The sequence below is a fragment of the Sylvia atricapilla genome, chromosome 18 (genome assembly GCF_009819655.1).
Source record: "Sylvia atricapilla isolate bSylAtr1 chromosome 18, bSylAtr1.pri, whole genome shotgun sequence".
In the NCBI taxonomy this organism is placed as follows: Eukaryota; Metazoa; Chordata; class Aves; order Passeriformes; family Sylviidae; genus Sylvia; species Sylvia atricapilla.
The window spans coordinates 9,740,078-9,760,019 of NC_089157.1; the positions used below are offsets into that span (position 1 = coordinate 9,740,078).

The 19,942-nt window shown below is 45.8% G+C and overlaps 1 protein-coding gene across 1 annotated transcript in view; it reads right to left on the reverse strand.

Moving 5' to 3' along the window:
* KCNJ16 (potassium inwardly rectifying channel subfamily J member 16) overlaps positions 1–12,673 on the reverse strand; it is a 33,356-nt gene extending 20,683 nt beyond the window's left edge. Inside the window, exon 1 of the mRNA XM_066332331.1 lies at positions 12,627–12,673. The gene's annotated coding sequence lies outside the window, so the exon portion shown is untranslated. The remainder of the gene's footprint in view (positions 1–12,626) is intronic.
* Between the last annotated feature and the right edge of the window lie 7,269 nt (positions 12,674–19,942).

The following is a 19,942-nucleotide window of genomic DNA, read 5'->3' on the forward strand; positions in this document are numbered from 1 at the left end:
CGCGAAACAAATGACAATAAAACCAAACCAAACCAAAAAATCCAATCTAAATCAAACCAAACCAAACAAACAAACAAAAAAAAACACGAAAAAATAAACAAAACAAAAAAAACAAAAACAAACAAACAAAAAAACAAAAAAACCTCGCCAACCCCCCCCCAAAAACCCAAATCAAACCAACCAAAAAAACCCCAACAACAACAAAAAACCCCAAACAAAATACAAATAAAACCCCCCACGTTTAAGCCAGTTTAATTTAACATTAGGTTAGAGGTGAAACCAGTGTGACATCACATCCAAAAATGTCTCACTGCTCCTTGCCAGCTCAGCTTTATCTCCTGCACCAGGGCAGGGCCACATCCATCTACTCCACCTACTCCATCTACTCCGACTATTCCATCTACTCCATCTATTCACCTATTCCATCCATTCCAGGGCTGATTTCCACCCCTCCTGCCCTCTGCATTCCCACCCTGTCCCTCTCATCAGGCGGCTGCTCTCAATCCTGCTGCTCCTCTCCCCACTTCAGATCGATGGGGAGATAAGGCAGAAAGCTCCAAACTCCTTCCTGCCAATGGAACAAGTTCCCTGAATCCAGACAAAAACTGGGCAGAGTTCAGCAGACCGCAGCTGGAGGCACCACTGCCCACTGAGGGAAGCCAGGAGCTGCTCTGCAGGCTGCAGCACGGTCACAGGCTGCTGCTTTCGGCCTGAATTGCCACTGCAGCTGCAGGGGGATAGGAATTTAGCACCTTTCTGCCCATATTTTCAATGCAGATGCACAAGAACAAGAATTCAGCAGCTTCCTGCTTGAATTTCCAGTGCAGATACATGGGGATAAGAATTCAGCAGCTTTCTGCCTGAATTTCCAATGCAGATGCACGAGGACAAGAATTCAGCAGCATTCAGTACCCACCAGGATCAGCACTGCTGTACCAAAGGTGCATTTCCCAGCAGAAATCCATCCTCTGGCACTGATTTGGATTTCTCTCAGTCCTCCCTCCTCAGCGGTACGATCCAGAGAATGCTGGGTCTTCAAAAGATTTGCAGCTTGAAGAATCTTTAAGATCTCTTCAGCCAAGGGGTTTATTCTCTTTGGTGATTCAGGTCACTTGCCCTGGCACCAAGAAATCACCAAAAAACGTGCCCAGCATGATGCTCCTGATTTACCTCTGGCATTTTCATCCCCACACGAGGGTCCTGGAGAGGGAGAGAAGCTGAACAGCATCACAAGGAGCAGGAGATCTCCACAAGGAGAGGGAGATCTCCACAAGGAGCAGGAGATCTCCACAAGGAGAGGGAGATCTCCACAAGGAGAGGGAAACCTCCAATCTCCAGCTGCAGCTTCCAGCCCAACCCCAGTCCAGCCCTGGAGTGGGACAGGTTTTTGTCAAGTTTTTTGTCTGCTCAGGGTGAATTAAAGCCAAGAGCCCTCAGTTCTCAGCAAACACAGTTGCTATAAGAACTTAAAAACAGTCAATAAATGCACTTCAATTAAGCACCGCAGTGAGGTTGTGTTTCTTGTTTTTCCTGTTTCACCAGCAAGCCTCAAGACAGCCTCATAATGAACCCTGGGAGCACAGCTCCTTACAGCATCAGAAAAGTTGCAAAATTGCACCCAACTTTGGGTTGTTATGTTCTGGTAGTTACACTCCCTAAAGGGAAAAAAAAAAAAAAATCAAAGAGGAAGGAACGTGTCTCAAAATGTAGGAACTTAATGCCAAATGCCTCGATGCCAGTGACAAGATTCCCGTGGTTCCAGGGGTTTGTGGATTAATACTGACGTGTGGGAAAATTAAATTACTCAAAGTGCTGTTTGCAAATAGATGTTTGCAATAGAAAAAGAGCAAAAGGAATAACAAAGGGAATAAAATAGTTAGCCCGTGTAATGGTCCAAACATGGAAAAGATGAGAATGGGACAAGTTTTGGTGAGTATCTAATGGACTGGGGTTAAAAAATGCTTTTTTTTCCCTCTTATGTGCTATAGAAATTCTAATTTTTTACCATGCATGATCCCTTGCTTAGTGCAACTTATTCCACAATGTGATCGAGGGGGATGCAAATAGATGTTTGCAATAGAAAAATAGCAAAACAAGTAACAAAGGGAATAAAAAAGTCAGCTCCTGTATTGGGGGGGTATTGGGAATTTTGGGGGATCTGTACCTCTCAAGTACCTCAGCCCATGGGGAAGGAGAGAGGGAAACTGGGATAAAAAGGAGGCTGCATCCTCTAAAAATCTTGAGAGATCCCTTGGGGAATGTCCAATGGCCTCTCCCTTTATTCAGATAAAGTTCCAGGACTCTCTGTCTCCTTTTTGGACACAAACCTCTGGTGTTTGTGGGTTCATTTTCCTGACACTAAGAGGAGTCCCGTGTTTTCCCGTCAGACTGGTGTTTCCCACTGATTTCCAAGTGTTCCTGTGTTCCCTGATTCCCTGGAAAGCCCTCCCTCGATGCCTGCAGGTTTCCCTTGTCCCCACAGGTTCCTCCAGCTGAGCAGACCCTGGAGCCATCCGTGTATGGCAAAGGGGGAAAGGGGAAAAAACCCATTTCAATCCTCATCCTTTCATCCCTCCACTCACCCTGCAGCAGCCACTGATCCCAATCCATCACCTCAAACCCCAGAAAACACGTGCAGGACCCTTCCTGCAGCCTGGCTGAGGCTGCTGCTCTAAATTTCTCCCCATTCCAGGCTCAAACTCTCTTTTAATTCCATAAAAGCTGCAGGTGCTGAGTGTTTGATCGGGCAGGGAGGAGGTCCCTGCAGAGAGGAGCAGCTCGTGGACCCTCAGTGCTCACAGGGTGGTGTTCCCATGAAAAATCAGCACAAAAGTCCCTTTGTGGGGGCACAGAAAAGCCCTGGGGGTGTCCCAGAGCCTCTGGCACATCTGAGGGGTTGTTCAGGGTGTTGGGAATGACAGGAGGGCTCCAGCCCTGTTCCAAGTGCACGGTGAATGAATAAATCACCAAGAAATCAGCTGGCCAGCGTGGAAATAATTCGAAATTAACCGAGCCCTTAGGTATTACATTAACTGGATCTCCAGGGAAGGATGTGGATTACTGCAGCTGAATGGAGCCCTTATTTATCAGATGGGAGAGGTTAATGTCATTTCCTTTCCTCTCCTCCACGGTTTTTCCTCCCCACATCCCCGTTCCTGGCGAGCAGGAGGTGCAGACAGTGCAGGAACATGTGCTGGGCTGCTTAAATCACCAGAGCTGTTACTCGGGGCAGGGAGGGGGGTAAGAAATTAAGATTTCTGCTGGTTTCCTGGGGAGAATTACAGCTCTAGGAAACATAAAACACCGAGGAAAGGAAATGGGTTGTGGAGCACCTGGGCTTTGATTTGACATCCAAGAGTCCTGACTCAGGGAGGGGATTTGTGCGTTCTCATCTGCTGTGGTGCCTAATAGGAACCAGCATCAAACTAATCTGATATTCTTATTCCATACTTCATAAAGCAAGGGTGCATTGTGAAAGGCCATTTTTTTTTTCACTCCTCAATGAAGTTTGAATACAGTTAAATTAGGTTCTACTAATAAAGAGTCTGTGCTTTTTTTCTAATTTGTCTCTGGAGTCTCAAGGGCTGTTGACCTAAAGATAAATATCAGAGCACTTCAGCTATCTATTATGTGCTCTGCTAACGATGTCAACAAGTTAATTCTAATGTCAACTGAGGAGAAAATTTCCCTGTCAGGACCTAGCTTGGGCTGAGAGGAAACAAAAAGCTCCTTTTGTGGTAAAAAGCTCAAGACTCCCAAGTTGATTTTCCCTGTCTTTGGCACAGGATATCCTTGGAAAAGCCATGTGGGGATATTCCACTTCTGCAGTAACTAAAGATGGACCTAAACCTCACTGAATTCAGACTTCAGGAGGAGGACAGATGTTTCTGACCATTTCGGAATGTCAGGATTCCAGGTGCTGGTCCCTGTCTGTCCATGAGGAAGGATGAGTGTGGCATTGGAGTTTGGTGCTGACCACAGCTCTTCTTCCCCCCAGGGTCTGCAGGTGCTCTCTGGGCATCTCCTGCTCATTTCTGCTTGCCTTGCCAGGGGTCAGAGGTGCTTTGAGCTCCTCACCACCCTCCTGTTTCCAAATCCATCAGCTTTTAATTCCATTCCTTCATTCCAGCTAGGCTCTGGTGGAATTCTGGAAACTTAGATGTTGAGATTTTGGTGTATAGTAATATAAATGAAGCAATATGGAGGATTTGAGGCATTGTCTAAGTCCTTCTTTTTCTTTCTTTTTCATGGTTTCAGGTGTTTTTTTTTTTCTTATTGTGTGAAAGGGTCCACATTGCAGACCTTGGGCAGTCAATTATTTGGTTTAAAGTATAAATAATATAGGTGTCAGCTTGTTATTGGGTAATTATCACTTAAGAGACCTTGGAAAGAGTTAGAGGCATCTCCATCTCACCATTTCTACCTTGTTAACTGGAACTCACAGCCCTGTAAAGAGACTGTGCTTTAGATAAGAATTAATAAACATCTGAGTCCCAACAAGAAAACTGCGTCCCGTGCATTAATCTCAGCTCTAACACAAGAGAAGATTGTAAGAATCCCCACAAGGCCCCATAAAAATGCACCTGAATGCAGCTGCTGCTCTCTCTGACTACACAAGATGTGAAATTACCTCCCAGTTTCCAACTCCAGCAAGTTGGACAAACCTCAGGCTCCTTTCCTCTCTCCCTACCAATGGAAAGAAATCCAGACTGGAGGGACAGTGAGGTCCAGGACTTCTGGGTGATTCTGAGGTCGCCTCTCCAGCCCCAGCTTTCCATCCCTGACCTGAGCCCGTGGCTTTACCTTACCTTGCAGAGGTGCCTTGAGGACAAAACAAATCCATATTTCAGGGCACGGCAGCGGGGCCAGCTAATTCCAGCTCCGAAGGGAACGGGGCCAGAGATGCCCATTGACTCATGTGGGATTTACAATGAGCCCTCATCCATTTTACATTGGCCCCGAGCAGCCATCTGAGGATAGCAGGGACTGACTGCTAATTCCTCAGCAGGTAAACAATCAGCATCCCAGTCAGAATGGAGTAAATTAATGGAGGTAGCCAAGGCAACCCCAGTGTGGCTCCTGAGTTGGCTTCATGGGCTATTTGCAGCCTGTGAAAAGAGCTGAGTGCATCTGTTCTCATTTATTTATATTTTCTTTTTTTAAAATATTTTTTTCTTTGTCAGTCCATAAAGGAAAAGCTTTCCTGGACAACCAGGCAGCGAGGACAAAGCAAACAGCTTTCCCCAGAAAGCCAACCTTGACTTTGTTATAATTGCTGTGTAAATATAATCCTCACTCATCAATTAAATGCTGCTCTCCAGGGCTGGAACATTATCCATGTTCATGGGGATGGAATCCCTGTCAGTTCGCTCTGCTAACTCCGTATTCATGGGCATTAGCCTTGGCAGAGAGAATGTGATTGCTTGAATAAATTCAGCCGCCACCTCCAGCACCCCTGGATCAGCTGGCAAGCATCAGCCTGGCTGGAAGAGTGGCTCAGAAACAGGTTTCCGTGGAAATCCTAAATATTCAGCCCTCAGCAAGGGGGTTCAGGTGGGATATTGGATAAACAGAAATAGCCCAGCCCTTGCCAACCTCAGAGATGACCCCTTTGGTCCCACAGGTGGTACCAAGAATCAGAAAGTTGGGGTTTTTTTCCAAGAGTTTGTGAGTAAAAAAAATTTCTGAATTTTCACCGACAAATATGCTGCCATGGAAGTCCTAATTATTCAGCCCTCAGCAGAGGGATTCAGGTGGGATATCTGAGAAACAGAAATAGCCCAGCCCTCAGCCAACCTCAATATAAATAGCCCAGAAATAGCCAACCTTGGAGCTGATCCCCTGGTCCTACAGGTTTTACTGAGGAATGGAAATCTGGGGGATTTTCAAAAGCGTTTGAGTAAGAAAAACCTCTGAATTTTCACAGACAAATATGCTGCCATGGAAATCCTCAATATTCAGCCCTCAGCAGAGGGATTCAGGTGGGATATTGGATAAACAGAAATAGCCTAACCCTTGCCAACCTCAGAGATGACCCCTTGGTCCTACAGGTGCCACTGAGGAACAGAAAGTTGGGTTTTTTCAGAAGTGTTTGAGTAAGAAAAACTGAATTTTCACAGATATTCCTAACTCCAGGTCCTGTGCTCCTTGCAGATCTCTCCCAGAAGTGCCTGTGCACGGCCTCTCCAGTGGGGTTACATTATTTTTGAGCTGCCTGGATGCAGCCAGTCCCACAGGCCAGAGGGCAATTGCTAATGGGCTGTGCCCACGGAGCTGTCGGTGCTCAGGTCACCCCTGCCCTGAGGGTGACCCGTGCTCGCTGTCCCTGCCCAGCCTGGGGCCAGCCAGCACCTGACCCCTCTGTTTATGGCCCTTGTTCTGTGTGACTGAACATTGTGAACAATTCAGGACGGCTCCGTGGCTCGGCTGTTTCCCCAGCACTGCTGCAAACTTTACAACCCCAAATACAACCCGGGAATGGATTTCCCTCTGGGGCAGGATCCAGCAGCTGTTCAACAACAGCAGTTTAGCACCAGGAATAACGCGTGTCCCACCTCATTAGCCTGAGGCAATTCAGGCTGGAGAGGAATTCCTGGCCCCGTGCTGGCAAAGCAGCACAAGAGCCCAGAACTGGGGGCATGAAGCACTGCTGGCGTTTAAAATCTCAGCATTTTTCACAAGGGTGGGGAAACTGAGTTCTGTGGGACACGGTGGAGGTTGTCCTTGGACATTGGGAGTTCCATGGAACATGGTGGAGGTTGTCCTTGGACATTGGGAGTTCCATGGAACACATTGGATGTTGTCCTTGGACACTGACGTGCTGTAGTGACCCCAAAGAAGAACAGCTGAGGTAGGGAAGGGTCTGGAGAACCAGGAGGGGCTGAGGGAGCTCAGCCTGGAGAGAAGGAGGCTCTGGGGGGATGTCCTTGCTCAGCACGGAGAGAGGTGGGGTCTGTCCCTTCTCCCAGGAAACAAGGGATAAGACAAGAGGGAGCAGCCTCAGGATGTGCCAGTGGACGTTCAAGTTGGACATCAGTTTGAGGTTTAAGTTTGGACATCAAAAACTTGCCCTTTTCCCAGAAAAGGGCAGTGGTGGAATCCCCATTCCTGGGGGGATTTAAAAGTGGTGTAGACGTGGCACTTGGGGACATGGGGCAGTGGATTTGGCCATGTTGGGTCCATGGTTGGACTCAGCGAGTTCAGAGGTCTTTTCCAACCTCAGCACTTCCATAACTCCGTCCTAAAACCAGCTTTGGGGCAGGAATGTTGTTTTGAACAACTTTTCTTCCAGAAAGCCCTGCTGGAGCATTTGGACACTGCTTTCCTTTGTGGAAAATGACTGGAAAATAGGGAGCAGGAGCGGGGTGGGGGTCAGGGGGGAGTTGGACACGAGATGGGCATGGGATGGACACGGGATGGGACAGGGATGGGAGATGGATAGGACAGGGATAGGACACAGATGGGATACGGATGGGACACGGATGGGACAGGGATGGGACAGACAAGACACGAGGTGGGACACGGATGGGACACAGAAAGGACACGGATGGGACACGGACAGGAGAGGAATGGGACAGGGATGGGACACGGATGAGACACAGACAGGACACAGATGGGACAGGGATGGGACACGGACGGGACACGGACAGGACGCGGACAGGACACGGACAGGACACGGACAGGACACAGATGGGACACGGACAGGACGCGGACAGGACACGGACAGGACACAGATGGGACACGGACAGGACGCGGACAGGACACGGACAGGACACAGATGGGACACGGACAGGACACGGGCAGGACGCGGGGCGGGCGCGGCGCGGTCCGGCGCTATCCCTTCAGCACCACGGCGGCTCCCGAGCGGGAGCGGCTCCGGCAGCGCCGAACGGAAAGCCCCGACATCCCCCGACATCCCCCGACACCTCCCGACACCTCCCGACATCCCCCGACATCCCCCGACATCCCCCGACATCCCTCGATATCCCCCGACATCCCCTGACATCCCCAGACATCCCCCGACATCCCCCGACACCCTCCGACATCCCCCGACATTCCCCGACATCCCCCGACATCCCCCGACATCCCCCGGCCCAGCGGGGTGAGCTCAACCCTCCACCGCACATATTTTTATCCAGCGAAATAAAAAAAATATAAAATAATAATAAAAAAGCAAATGCCCTTCTGGCGGTTTAGGTTTCGTATGGGTTTGTGCTGGAAAACAAATTAACCTAAGAGGATTTGGGGAATTCGAGCCGGGAACAAAAGACAAGGTGGAAGTGTCTGAGTTTTGAAAATGTGCCCAAGGCCTCGGCTGGCAAATCCTTTCTCTGAAGGCTCTTTCTAAGCCCTTTCATCAGCACTGAAAGAATACAGAGAAAAGGTGATTTTTTTTTTTTTTCCTGCAGAAAAGATTACCTGGAAATGATTTTCAGTAAAATATTGGTTGTGCTTTCTGCTCTTCTCAGAAAGTTTCTGTTCATAGAATTCTATCAGAAAAAAAAACTTAGCAGCCGCTAAATCTGTGCATCTGATCTGGTAATTTAATAAAACCATTGTTTGGTTTCATGAAGGCTAGAATTAATTGGTCCAAGACATATCTCTTGAACATTAATAATTAATTTTTGGCTGAGACTGTTTCATAAAACCATGGAATGGTTTGAACTTTTTTTAAGTTCATCCTATGGGGACAGGGAATATCTAAACACCAGTGGAAAACTTTGCTTAAAGGACTGGATTTCTCTTTCTCCAATAGTTTGTCATTTACTTTTGGCAACTTTCAAGTCTTTGTGCTGAACAAAACAAAGAATTGTGCAGAGTAAATCAAGAATTTTTTTTTTTTTTTTTTAAAGTCTCCATCAAGAAGGGCTGAGAAACAGGAGCAGGAAAATGTCCTTGCCAGACAAAGCACCCTCACATATTGTGCACAAAACCTCAACACTTCACTAATCCAATCCCATCTTGGTGCTCTTTAAAAATCCTTATTTTTAAGATCTCTTAATGATATTCCAGTGACAGGCCAGAGTTGTGTATTCTGAGCACTGCAGTGGCTTTCAAATCTTATCTGCGCTGACAGTTCCTATTTTATTTATTTTGCGTTGCAAAATATGAGAATAATTTAACGCTTTGTTGGTTCAGCGATGGGATCTGATTTGGGTTATCAAAAGAGGTGCTGTAAAAGGCTCAGGTGCCCTTCCTGATCAACCCAACAAACACCCAGCTCTTCTCAGCCACGGCCTGTCCTTGGTCCCACAGCCATAAAAGCAAAGAGAGGCACACCTCAGACGGCACAGTCCCTCCCTAAATACACCCAATTTTCCTGCTTTCCACCACCCCAGGGCTGTCTCGGGTGCCTCATTGCACTGGGAGTGTTCCTCGCTCTGGGATCCTGCAGAGATTTTTTTGGCAGAGCTGGGAGCTCCTGTGCAGAGCAGAGGGGCTGAGATTGCATCCAGCATCCACTCAACTCCGTGGGAATATCCTCAAAAAAAGGATATTTTTTTCTAGTCCCACTAGAGTGATATTTTCCAGCTCCTGTCCACAACCCCACCTTTCCCTGCTCTTTGTTTTAAAGTGTTTATCACTTTTTTTTCTAAATCATTAAAAACAAAAACCCGCAAAAGGCCACATCTGGCCTCAGGAATCAGGATGAAGATGGGAAAAAAAAACCCTCCTGGAGCAGAACAAAAAGGGCCTGAGCAGCTCTGAGCAGAGGCTGCCACATGGCAGCCCTCATGCCCATAATAAATCTGCATTTGATAGTGAGCTCTAAGTCCTTAAGCACATTGTAGAAATGGGGAAAATCCTCTTTGGGAATTTACCGACTTAAAAAAAAAAAGGAAAAGCAACATAATTCCATTTATTTTAACATCATTAGATGCTGCTAAAGAAACCCTGATCATATCATGGGATGGATTTCTGTTATTATCTGTGAGTTTTAAGACTTGATGGCTGGCACACAATGGAGTCTAGTGCTGGGGAGTGATGTGGGAAATAAGAAGCTGGAGTGAGGAATAAAAACCCGTCCCTACTTTGCCTTTTTGCCCCAAGAAAGTCTGAGATGTTTATTTTCAGGATAATGGCACCGAGCTTTGATGGGGAAGTGGTGCTGGAAAATGAGGTTTTTCTGCTCTCTGTTCCTGTGTCCATGGAGGAAAAGAAGGTGACATCCAATGTATTCTATCATTCAGTATCAGCACCGTGGTTCGGGGACTGGCTTCCAAAAAAAACAACTCGAAAAATCCCAAACCCCCAACTAAACCCCAACCAACAAATGAACCAAAACCCATCCACAGCTCCAGGTCCTGTTGGACTGGGAATTTCACTGCTGGCTCCCACACCAGCAGAGCCAGAAATCAGCTCAGGCACAAAGACTTTGTCTGCTTTTAATAGGAGCAAAATAGAATTCAGCCACTTCTCCTTTCCCTCTTTTTTCTCCAGAAGATCCATGAGGGAAACTCTTTTTTTTTTTTTTTTTTTTTTTTTTTTGTCCTTAACCACTTCAGCTCTGAGGCTGGCATGAGGCAGCTGAGGGATTACCCAAGGGAAATCCATGAAGTTGTCCCTGTTCCCTCCCCGAGGTGCATTTGCTGTCCCCAGCAGGCAGTGTCCTCTCCTGAGGATCCAAGTTCTCCCTGCTCCATTGGCCCCTTGACAAAATCTGCATCTTCAAAGCTCTCCTGCCCCTTTTGATGCCATCGTCTGTATTTGCATTTCGTGGCACTCACCACAAGCCAGGCAAATTCCTTTAAAGTCTAATTTATGCTTTGTAGAATTGCCAGATTGAGGGGAAAAAAAAACTGCTCAGGAAATGGAGAAATCTCTGGACTCTTAACAAACATTAAACTCCTGATAAAAAACGATGACAAATTCATCCTCTGCTGACCCAGGTCACCTTTGAACAGACACAGGGTCCTTTTTCAATCTTTGCCAATTCCCCCGTTCTTTTAGAGGCCAGGTTTGTGTTTGATTCTGTTTTCTTTGCTTGTTTATCTCTTAATCTTTGGGTAAATTGCTGCATCTGAATCTGGCCATTGTAGAAAGGGGTTCAAAGCTTCTCTTTTAATTCATAGCCAAAGTTTCCATTTCCTCAAATCAGGCAACTCTTCATTTATTTTTTTCTGTGTTATGATTTAGATTTTCGGGGTCACTTGGACCTGTACTGACAGTATCCCAATAAATGCTCATTTACACCACCAATATTCCCTTTCACTCCAGGATTCCTCAGTGGGGAGCAACGACTGAACCTCTCCAGACGTGGTGGAAGGTTTGGAAATATCCATTGGCCACGTTGTCATCCCTTGCCAATGATCCCCTAAATCAACAGCTGGAGCATGGAATATCAGAGTTTTCCTGCCAGGCAGAGGACAGAGAGGAGAATTCTCCCAGGTCTCCCTAAAGGATGAGCTGGGGCTGAGATGTTGGGGATCACACCTGTGCTACAGGATTTCCTCACGGAGCAAAAAGGAATCCAGAGCAGCTGGTGACAGGGAGGATTTGGTTCTTCCACAAACTTGATTTTGATTGATTTGATTTTTCAAACCCCGTTTCTATTAAAATGGTTTTGCTTTCCAAAAACATAGTATTTGTCTGATACACAGCACAATGATCAGCTGCTTTCTGGATGTCTGAAAGTACCTGCTTAAACTTTCATTCTCAATCATCATTCCAATTTCCTTCCTTGCTCCACCTCAGCCAAAGTTCCATTCTACTCTTTCTCATGTCAATTTATGTCACAACAAATAAAAAAATGAAAAATATATATATTTGAGCAAGTGAATCCCTCCCTCTGCAGACCAGTTTTGAGCCACCACATAGCACACACATTAAAACAAATTTAAAAACATATTTAAAAGCAAATATTCATAGTTTAGAAACAAATACTCAAGATGTAAAAAACGAAGAATTCCCAGCACATTGACACAGCAACCAGAACAAACGAGATGAATGTCCCTGTCCTTTTCTGTGCTGTGCTGAGGGCATTTGCCTCAGCAAGAAGTTTTCTTGTAGAATTCACTTTACCCAAGAGCAGAGGGGAAAAAATCAAAGGTGCGGGATGAATGTAAATGGTACAGCAGGACTGGGTGAGCTCAGAGAAAGAACTGATGTAAATGTACATTTTCTCTAGTGTGTCTCCACAGGGAGAAAAAGACACAAATCTTCACAGACTTGAGCATGAAACATGAAAATACAAAAATCATTAGGAGAGAAAAAAACCAAAAAAAAACAAAAACAAAAACAAAAAAAAAAAAAAAAAAAAAAAAAAACCAAAAAAAACCCCAAAACAAAACAGTTACAGAGACAAAGCTGTTGGTGTAGAGAAAAAAAGAAAAAAAGAAAAAAAGAAAAAAAAAAGGCAGTGGAAAAGAATGCACCAGGGAATAAATAAATTCTCTTATTTCTCTAAATTCTCTAAAGTGCATACTTTTCAACTAAGGATACAGACACTTCAGTTCGGGTCAAACCAGGATGGAATCAGCTGGGTTTATGCAGTGATTTAATTAAAAAAGGCTCAGTTAAGCCAAGCTGGCTGCTGCCAGGTTGTTCTGCCCCAGCAGAAGAGCAGAGCCCAGGAATGTGCAGCTTTTCCCCGTGCAGGAATGGAAAGGACACAAAAGGAGCATTACCTTTGCTCAGGCTGCCATCAGGAAGTTCTTTGAAGTCTCCTCTGTGTGTCTGCAGCTCTGCAGCTGGGCAGAAAAACAGGGGCTGGGTTAATAATAAAGGAAGGCAAGAGCTGAGAGCTCCAGAGACTCGGGTTAAACATTGACCCTGGTTCTTGGGGCTGAGCTCCGAGGGTCTGCCTGGCTCCATCCCGAGGAAGGGGACATCCAGCCTGGTCCTCAGCAGCTCTTCCCCAGCTGGGACAGCCAGGGCAGGGACCTGGGGCCACCCTGCACAGCCAGGTGAGCCTCTCAAAGGTGAGGAGCAGGAAATTCCCCCAGGTAATGAAAGCCCTTCATCACTCAAATGGTTCTGCAAATATTTACCCATGAGATTGGGTTTGGAGTCAGCCACTGAAAGACAACTTTAGAATAAACATGTTCAGGTTTACAGGAGAGGCTATTTTATTTTTTTTTCCCCTGTAAGAAGTCTTTTGTTTCTAGATTAGAATGTGGTTAAGGTAAGGACTTCCAGCCTACACAAGAAGTGCAATCTCATTTTCTGGTGAAGTCACAGGCCGTGGTTTGTTTGGTTTTTTGTTTTGTTTTGTTTTTTTTTGTGCTGATGGGATTTGCCTCAGCAAGAAGTTTTCTTCTGGAATTCACTTCAACCAAGAGCAGAGAGAAAAAAAAATATATCAAAGGTGCAGGAAGAATTCAAGTGGTACAGCAGGACTGGGTGAGCTCAGTGAAAGGACTGGTGTAAACACACAACTTCCCAGAGCCCTTCCTCTCCACAGGGAGGAAAAGACACCTGGAAAAAGGTGAAGGTGGAGCACATCCCTCCTGAGGAGCTCTGCAGCACTGGGACCTTTCACAATTTTCCCTTTTCACATCGTGTCCAGGCTGTTTATTGAAGATTAATTCCATTGAATTCAATTTAGTTCAGTTCATGCAGGCTCTTGAAGATGAATTTAAACCATTTGGATTTCTGGGTATGGTTCCTGCAATCCCTGCACAGGGACCACTGAAGCCTGGATATGAAATGAGAAGAGAACCCTGAATCTAGAGGATTGAACAGGAATGAGTTTCTCCAAGGTGAAATGTCTCTAAATCCGAGGTGGGTTTGTATTTAGATTTAAAAAATAAAAAGGCAGTTTTGACTCTTTTAATGCCAGCTCAGCTCTCCAGCACTGCCCTGACCCAGGGGAGAGGAGCACAACTCCCCAGCTCAGGGCAAAATTCCCTTTTCTGTTGCTCTGGTGCCACTCCAGGTGCTGTGAGGTGACACCAGTCCCTGCCTGGGCATTTCCACAGCCCCAGCTACCCTGGAAATCCAGCCCCACTTTGGTAGCTCCGTAATACAAATTAGTAACAATAACTAGACTTGACTGCTTGACAAAAAGCAAATAGTTCGGAAAAAGCTGTCTTAAATCTTTCTATCCCACTTCCCCAGACCAAAAAAAAAAAAAAAAAATCCCCAAATGTTATTTCTTTTGGCAGCTGAAACCTAATCCTACCTTGGTTAACATAACAGAGAGAACAGGAAGCGCTGTGAAGGAATTTTTCATTCCCTGGGACGCCTTTGATCCCTCTCCCCTCCCTTTTCCTATCAGGTAATTTTCAAATCTCGACGTTTCCAGTTAGTCTACGGATCTTCTTGTTTTGTCTACTCGGGGCAAACCTTATTTAACTCCCATTTCAGGGATGAAAAACTGCCCTGTGTTGAGGCTCTGCTGTTGTGTAAGCCAGAACCTGAGACCTCCACAATCCAGGAGGGAATCCGACTAAAATTCACGATTTTTTTTTTTTTTTTTGTGGAAAACTAATCCAGGGCCACTCAAACATTACAGAAACCCCAAACAAACCCTTTGAAGCATTTTCTCTTGCAGCCACCACTTTTTGTCACTCATTTTGGACTTCCTGACATATGGAGGGAATTTTTTTTTCACCCTTCTTCGTCTCGATTCGTGCCCACCTCAAGTTTGCAAAGCTCCAAACAAATCAACGGTTTAATTAATTAATGGATTCATATTTGGGGTTCTGGTGGGATGGCTCGGCCCTTACTCCAGTCCCACGTGGAATGCCAGGCTGCATCTCTGCTTTGGGCAATAAAACAAGTCGTAATTCAACTAGTGAGGATTTTGAAAGGGCTTAATTACCACAGGGCAGCCTCCTGCTCATAGCCAAGACAAGTCTGGAGCACTCCAAAGCAGGAGAGGACACAAAAATCATAAAAATGACACCAAGATCATCTCAGAGCAGACAACACAACAGCCCCTCTGCCTGCAGAGGGATAAAACTCTGAAATCACATCTAAACACATCTAAAACAATGCAATGTTTCTGTGGAGGTGAGAGTATTTACACATCTAAAATAATACCATATTTCTGTGTAAATGAGAGTATTTACACCTTTATTTATGGTTTTTGTACTCTTCATCGACACTTTTGCTGTTACAGTTTCACTTATCCCACAGATCTCCACAAAACAGAATTTCATCCTCAGCTCCTCTCTTTTTTTCACATTAAAGGGTTTGTTTGCCACCACCTTAGAATGATTCTGTCCCATTCCGGTTCTCTGTCTGGGTTTTTAAGGCAAAGGGAGAGCAGAAAAAGGATGTGGCAGCTTTTTATTGCTTTGAATGAAGGAATAAGCTCGGAAAACGTGATCCCTCAGTGCCTTTGTGTCCCAGCACCTCCAGGACAGTCAGATCCCCCTGGAGCACAGGATCCATGGGATCCTCCAGACATCCTCCTGTGATTCTGGGGTTTAAGACAGTACAACTTGACAGGAAAAGGAATTTTAGAAAGACATCAGGAAAAACAAACAAACAACGTTGGCGTGACTCCACAGATACTGAGACTTCAATGATTTTCTTATTTCCAATTTAATCCCTCTGCTTTCTTGTGGAAACAGTTCGTTTTGGGGTGAGAGTTCTCCATTAAATAATAATAATAACAACAAAAAAGAGCAGTTGATGGAATGAAACTGGAATGCCAAGGATCTGCATTGTCAGATCCTTTCGTGCCACTCCTGCAGTAATCCCTGACGAGTTGGAGGTCTGTGTTTTCCTGCCTCTGTGCCTTCCTGGCTTTCAAAGGGCAGGGAGAGGAATTGTTATTTGGAAAAGCAGCACAATAAAGTTTTATTAGACAGAACAGGCTGGTTCTATCCCGGGCTGGCCCAATGGCAGCCTTGGGTGGAGGAAGCCCCAGGCCAAGCACAATAAGGAGAGAAGCTCTGGAATGTGACATTGGCGTTTGTCTCCAGTGGATTCCTCACCTTGGGAGGAAGATTTCACCCCGCAGGAAACTCTTTCTTCTCCTCCATTGACAGCTGTAAAATAAAAGAGAGTTGTTCATCCATCAGGACTCAAAAACAGCTCTGAACCCATCAACTGCTGCCCTGGGCTCTGGGCTGCATTTTCTGATGCTTTGGTCAAACTTCCAAATATCCTGGGAGATGTGACCCCTCTAGTTTCACTCTGCACACTCTTGCAGCCTGAGAAATAGTTTGAAAAGTTTTCCTTGCTTAAATACTAAATTCATCCCTTCACAAATAGCTGTTGAGATGTTTCCTTTCCCTTTCACCTGCCTGATTTTCATTTTTCCAATTCTTTGGACATATCTAGTGGGTGGAAAATGTTATAAATTAGTAAATTCCTTTCCTGCACAGAGCTGAAAATGGAGCCCGGGGTCAGCTCCAGGTTTCACACAGCTGTGGCCAGGCCTGGAGCTCTCCCACATCTAAAAATGCAAATTCTATTTACCTGCCATGAAAAGGCAACATTTAGTAGCCAAATTCCTTTTTATGAGTGTTCATAAATGCTGTTTGCACAACACATCACCATAATCAGATGTTTTCAGTTGGGCCTGTAATGAGATCTTGCAAATTGGCTGTTATCTAAAGGATTTATTTTTTATTAAACAAGTAAATGGCACAGACCAGCAACTTTCCTGCCACCTCTTCACAAGCTTTTTATTTTCCTTTCAAAAGCCCCCTTTTGGTGCCTTTCTCCATAGGGAATTCCTGGCTCTGTGCAAGGAGCTCAGATACCTTTCCCAGGAGAAAACTTAAGTGAGACCACATAAATCCACATTTTTCAGGGATATCTGACACAGTTTATCCCAGGCCAGGCTTGATATCCAGCTGTTTCACAAAAACAGTTCGTTAGGACTTTTTCAGACCTTTGAGAGCAGGATACAAAACCCCAAACTGGTGTCACTGAATGAATGTGCAAGAATTTTGTGAAGAGGCTGGTTTTTAAACTCAACATCACTTTAGTCGTTGCATTTCTAATAAAAGTCATTAAAAACTGCACAAAATATTGTCTGAAGGGCATATTTATAACATTTAATTTATAGTGACTGCTGCTTTAGAAGAGGCCATGACTGACAAAGTGGAAAAGTCCTGGTTTTCATTTTTCTTGGGAACTCCACACTCCTCTCGACAACCCCAGCCCAACAGTTTTCCTTATCAGAACTAAACACACCTCCAGGGCTGTAAAAACTGACACAGGTGTGGGGAAACGGTTTTCTTGTGAACTGGAGGAGATTATTCACCCAGATCCTGGGAATAAAGGTGACCTGAGCTTTATTCACACATCCCATTCCATGCACATTCCCCACGGCTTTGAGGGCTCTTGCCCAGGGAGGTAATTTGTGATTCAAGACTGAGCTAGGCCAAAACCACAGCTCCCAAAAACCTCTTCAGCCTTCCCAAAATACAGCTCTTGATGGGAATTCAACATCTGCCTCCACAAGGAGCTGATGAACCACTGGTGAACTTCCCCAAAGTTCTGGGTTTGCTCCCTGCAGAGGAGCCATCCCAGGAAATCACTGGGGGTGTTGATAAACCCACAAATAATTCTTCTAGGTGTTCTCTATCCAGGCTGTTTGGTGCCAAAATGTCGTGTCCAGCTCCCTCCAGATGATATCTATTTAGTGAGCAGCCCTGTGTGTGCGGGGGCCTCGTGCACCTAAAGGGATTAACAGCAGTGGAAAGTATTTGAGGAATTGCAGGTGAGGCATTTCACTGTGCCCAGGGGGGATTTCTGACCTGCTTTTCATAATCAAGATGGTGTTTTCACAAGGTCACCGACAGCACTCAGACCTGTGGCCAAGAGCTGGGATCCAGCAGAGGAACAACAGGAACAATATCATTGAATCCCTCACCCCGGGGAGAAAGCAGGCTGGGACTCCAACTGCAAATATCCAAGGGGTGATGGAGGATCACAGGGATGCTGCAGCCCCAGCAAAACCCAATCCTTTCCTTCAGGGGACTGAGGTGGGAAGGTTCTCCAGAAAAATTCATATTTGTCTCACATGGTGTGTGTGATTTTAGAAATGTTTCAAGGGGCAGAAGCCCCGAGCTCCTCAGCGTCCTTCATGTGCCTCAGCCACAGCAGAGAGAGGTGCCCTGCAGGCAGGGAAAAGGCTTAGCAACCACAGAGTGAATAAATAAAGAGATGAGACAAGGCAGTGAGTTCCTCTGCTGGCAAATCATTTAATTATTACAAAGATTTCAATCTCCCGTACATCACAGGCATGAGGAGACCAACACTGTGCAGTGTGACCTTCCCGAGCCCAGAAACAGGAATTCTGTGTGCCACTGATTAATCTGTGCGACACTAATTAATCTGTGCCACTGTTTAAGAACCCTGAGGTGGGTGAAATGACATTATCCAGGAAAGAGGGGATCACCTCTGGAGCTGAACTCCTGTTCTGGGGAGTGAGGGGCATCCCAAGGGAGCAGGAGAAGGGAGTGCAGAGCATTCCCTGGCTCCTGATCCTGGTGTGCAGGAATAGGGTAAAAATCCCGTCATTTCTCCTAAGTGCAGCAAACAAGGAATCTGTGAGTTCCCACGTGAAGCTGTTTTGAGGATGAGAAGTTCCTTTAACACAACAATATATTCTGAAGTTAAAAAATAAGTGCACCTGTAATAACAAGGGATTTATCCCATGAGAATCAGTAAAGAAAATACATAAACAATCCAAGAACAGGTAGATTTGACAGACAAGTAAAATGTCTTTTACTGGCCAATAGAATAATTAACAAGAAAGCTGTTAATCAATTAGAAGCTACCTTCGAGATTTGTAAAAACCGTGTAGAAGGCAGCATGAGGCCAAAATAAAAAGAAGCCTTCTGAACTTTTACTGTGTCTCTCTGTGTTGTGACCATCCTAACAAGGACCCTGGTGGAGCTGCATTAGTGACACTCAGCCAGTCGTCCCCAGGTCGGCCAGGCACTGCCATTTCCATCCCATAATTGCACAAGGAGACACCCCAGGCCCTGCTTTTCCAGGGGATTATTACACTCCACTGAGAGCTGGAGTCGCTTGGCCTTTGGCCTCCCAGACCCACCCAAAGCTCTCAGTAATCCCCAGGGCTCTGCTCCCTGGTGTGTCTTTCTCTGACAAATGGAAAACACATTTTCCCTTCAAACTAATCCCCATTAAAGAGCGCTGAGACCAGGCAAACCCTTGAGCTGATCCTAATAAAATAAAATAATAATAATAATAATAAAAAGAACATGTTTAGAAACAAATTAGCCTCGTGAGTGAAGCAGCCCAGGATCATTCTGTGAAACCACCACTGGGCAGATGGGATTTGGGGCTGCTGAGTGACACCAGCCACAGGAAAGCCAAGCACAGGGGTGGCCTGGGCTCTCCACAGCCAGCTCAGGTCGTGGTGTAAATTGGGGTGGGGGCTTCTCAGTGCTGGGAAATGACAGACCACCGTGGGGTTTGGGGAAAGAGGGAATTCTGAACAGGCTGGTCCAGGGAAGGGAGCTCTGCCTGCCTCCCCTGGGTGCTGTGAGGGGTACCCAGCACGGGAAGGACGTGGAGATGTTGGAGAAATTCCAGAGGAGGCAGCAGGATGATCAGAGGGATGGAGGAAGGCTGAGAGAATTGGGACTGTCCAGCCTGGAGAGGAGAAGCTTGGGGGTGACCTCGTGGTGGCCTTGCAGGGCCTGAAGGAGCTACAGGAAAGATGGAGAGAGACTCTGGACAAGGGACAGGACACAGGGAATGGCATCAGAGTGACAGAGGGCAGGGCTGGATGCAGTTTGTGTTGGGACTCAGATGTTTATTAATTCTTATCTGTGTTACAGTCTCACAAGCTGTGAGCTCAAGCTAACAAAGTGGAAAATGGCTCTGTCTCTCTCTACAAAGTCTTTCAGGCACGAATTGTCCAATTAAAAGATGACACCTAAATTATTTTAACTTTTAACCCAATAACCAACCATCTGTGGCCTGCAATGTGGATTTTTCTACCCAGTTACAAAATCCCACCCAGAGCCATGAAGGAGAAGGTGAAAAAGAAGGACTTAATGCC